General features: G+C 38.3%; 2 non-coding genes across 2 annotated transcripts; both read right to left on the bottom strand.

The window, feature by feature from the left end:
- Nucleotides 1-3183: 3183 nt before the first annotated feature.
- On the bottom strand, nucleotides 3184-3255 carry TRNAP-UGG (transfer RNA proline (anticodon UGG)). Its single transcript has one exon. It is a non-coding gene; the product is annotated as a tRNA-Pro (tRNA).
- Nucleotides 3256-3335: 80 nt separating this feature from the next.
- On the bottom strand, nucleotides 3336-3407 carry TRNAP-UGG (transfer RNA proline (anticodon UGG)). Its single transcript has one exon. It is a non-coding gene; the product is annotated as a tRNA-Pro (tRNA).
- Nucleotides 3408-3826: the final 419 nt, after the last annotated feature.

Genomic DNA, 3826 nt, shown 5'->3' on the forward strand with positions numbered 1-3826 from the left:
AACAAGTATTTTTCCTTAAACGTAGAAGCCATAATTGTTTCATCAAAGAAGTTTGGTTCTTGGCACCATCTGCCAATTGAATCGTATTCCCAATATTCGTATTCGTACTTCTGCTCTGTGCTCAAGCAAAGCCTTTGTGATTAGTTCATCAACTAACTTAGCCTTCGGAGGTGGACTCCCGACCCCCACGGTCGGACCACATCTGACAATTATTTTACAGGTCATTCTTTAGTGATCTAAGAGCTGAGCAGATTTTGGGCGCATCAGTTCTAAACTTAAATGCAGCGAAACCCTAGACCACCCTCTCAATTGGGTGACATACTTTCTTCCATGAGACTTTTAAAGAGCCTTGATCGTTAGAGCCCACCATAGAAATCTAGAAATTGCCCTTTCTAGGCGATCTCTAACTCACATTGGGATTGCAAAGCATTGCATCCACTAACTCATTCCATAAACAACATATCTAATTAAAGCTAATCTTCCTGCATATGATAACACCTTTGATTTTCATGATGAGAGTCATCCCGCCACCTTTGATATTAAAATTGTAAAGTCAAAAGGAGCGGGACGCCTAGTAGTAATAGGCACACCCAAATATCTAGTCGGAAAAAACCAATAGAAAATCCCAAAGTATTGCTGAAGATATCTTGAATATGACCTAGGTATTATACAGAAGGAGAACTAACTTATTCTTTTTGACACGTAATCCAGACTTTTCAGAAAATTCAAGAAGCACTATATATTCAGAGATTATGCATTATGGGGTGTTGCCTTCCCACAAATAAATTGGTCGTCGGCAAAACATATGGAAGAGATGTCAGGTTTGGTGCAAAATTGATGGAGTTGAAATGCACTAGGCAAAACGCTTCCATAATGTTTTTTGTGAGAACTTGTAAAACTAAATTGAAGGGAATTGGGGAGAGGGGGCAACCCTGACGAGGACCCTTGTTCACTGAAAGCCTAAGTGATTGAGCACCATGCAAGAAGTGTTTTGAATTGATAACAATGGTCTTTTGAAAAAATCCAAGATTGCCGCACATAGATCATATCACCCACAATAAGCCATGTTTTTTTAAAAAAGTATGCACCAAATCCTTTTGGTGAACTAAGGTAGTTTGCTGAAAATACAATCTTTTTAGTTTCTTCTGAAAGGTCAAGTGAGAGAGATAATTTCTTTAGGAGCAAGTTTATGTTCAACCTTTACACGAAGACTGTTGCATTCAATTAGAGGGGTTCCCATTCCCTATTCTTCAAAAAATAAGACGATTTCATTCCTTACGTCATCTTCATCAGTGAGTGAGTCAGACTCCATTTTTGCTCATGATGGAGGAGGTTCTATTTTTCTCACGATGGTTTTTAACACATTTGTGGAAGTATGAGGTATTATCATCTCTTTCCGTTAACCACTTGACTTTTTCTCTCTGCTCTATTTCAGAACTTTTGCTCTCTGCTTTATTTCAAAATCATGGACTTGGATTAGTTGATGTAGTTGACCAGTTTTTTGTCTTTCTTTGGTTGCGAGTGTGTCATTGTTAAAAGGGAGTGTAATGCTGTGGCTGACTTCCTCGCGGGTAAAGCTGTGTCCGTTGCGTGGACTCTTTGGCTTCTTTTGGATCCTGGGTTTCTGGATTTATGTAATCTTGATGTCTTGCGTGGGTCGCGCGTGAATATATAGACCTACTTCTACAAAAAAAAAAAAAAAAAAAAGTGTGTCATTGTTGATTACCCAGTTTAAATCAATCCAAACAGACTCACGTTGCAGGAAGGAAATTTGATGATCAAGTTTGTGAAACTGCCTTTTGTGCCAACCTTTGAAAATTTTCTTTGCTTTTCCAGCTTATTAATAAGAATCTAGATTGCCTCTCGTGTAGACGTTTGCTTCTAAACAAAACTTAGTAACTCAAAGAAAATCATCATGGTCCGCCCAATGGAAAAAGTTAAATTGGTGACCTCTACGATGTTGGAGTTATTACATAGAGTTACAACCATAGGGGTAGAGGGTCTGGTACACTAGGGGGGGGGTGAAAGTGTGCATGGGAAGACGGGTAGGTCTCAAGCCATTAAGCATCAACCATTACTCTTTATAGTTTAGTTGTCTTTGTATTTTCACTAATGGAGTTATTTCACCAAATAAATAATGCACTTGAATTTGATAGGTCAGAGACACCTACAGTAGACATGCATTGAACCATAGGAGTAATCATTTGCTCTGTGATAGGGGCTCCACCATGTTTCTCAGAAGAGTGCATGAGGGTGTTGAAATCACCCATCATCATCCAAGAGAAGAGAGGTTGGAACCAATATTAAAGATATTACACCATAGGTTTTCCTGCCAAAGCTTGATTAAATTCATAAATCTCCATAAATCATAAAGACTTCAAAAGTTTAAAAAAATGCAAATATTTTGCTTCTATTTCTTCAAATAGATTTCAATCATTTCCAGATTCAAAAGATTTTTGTTCACGCTTGGCGGATATCGTCTGCATGACTCCTTTTTTACACATGGCGCCGATCAATCTAATGAATAGTGACTATTTCAGTCTATTTGTTAAAAAAAAAAAAAAAAATCTAATGACTATAATTGAGGGCAACATAGTAATTTGTAGATATAACTTAGAAGTTGTTGAATTTATAACTTCTACTCCCTCTAATTATATTGTTTACTTGTACAACCCCTGTTTTCAAAATCAACGTTAGGGAGACACTCGATGCCCTAGTCGGGATAATCCTCCGGTCGAAATAGAGCTCTCACGACTTTCCTCTCTGGCGACAGCTAGCGAAATTCTCCATTACCGGCAAGTCAGTGCAATGATCATTGTGTATAGTGTATACAAAACACTACTACCTCTGGATTGTGCTGAGTTGGATTGTGTTTGATTTGTCTTTCAAATTGCTTTCGAGTTCGATTCCTCTGAATCGTCTTCACTGTTTTAGCAAACCTAGTTCCCGGATCTGTCTAGGCAGACCCGCACCTTCAACTCCGCTGCAACTCAGACGATGGTTAGGGGGTAACGTTTTGGGGCTTATACGGTAAATTTGGTAATTTCTTGGCGTAGTTTCTTGTAAATTTCTAAACTATATATTAAGTTTAAGTATTAAACTGAATTGACTCAATTACGATATTACCCTTAGTGATGCGCGAACAAAAAATCCAAGAAGCAATCCGAAAAATACAAAAGGAAAGGGGCATTCCGAGAATCGAACTCGGGACCTCTCGCACCCAAAGCGAGAATCATACCACTAGACCAAATGCCCGATGATATCTGATGATACATGTCTAACAAAGAGACCAAAAAAATTATTTAATAGAAAGAAAAAGCAAATGAGCCTTAAAAGGGGCATTCCGAGAATCGAACTCGGGACCTCTCGCACCCAAAGCGAGAATCATACCACTAGACCAAATGCCCGATTGTAATGGAGGCTGATATAATTAAAATATATTTAAAAAGTAAACTTGAAATCCTGGAGCAACCCCTAGCCTTGTATCGTTGCCGGGATAAGCGGGAGGAAAGTGAAGCTTTTGTAGGGTTGTTAGAGTGTAAGAACCATATAACATCGACTCAACCTTATGGAAGACAGAGCTCCTTCTTTGAAGATGTAATCAATGTGTGCATAAACTGTCCCATATGAACCTCAAATATCCAAAAAAAAAAAAAAGAAAAAAACAAAGAAAGAAAAAGAAGAACGTGAAGCTTTTGTACAATCAAGCTCATGATTCCTAACCGTACAATCCCAATCATCAAACAGAGGAACCAACATAGAGATCCATCAAATCCATAGAGCCAAAATTGAGCGGGATCAATTTGAGTGAGGTTTATCCACAAGC

Source organism: Hakea prostrata, chromosome 3, assembly GCF_041222555.1.
Source record: "Hakea prostrata isolate BN-2017 chromosome 3, UWA_Hpros_2, whole genome shotgun sequence".
NCBI classification, from domain to species: Eukaryota; Viridiplantae; Streptophyta; class Magnoliopsida; order Proteales; family Proteaceae; genus Hakea; species Hakea prostrata.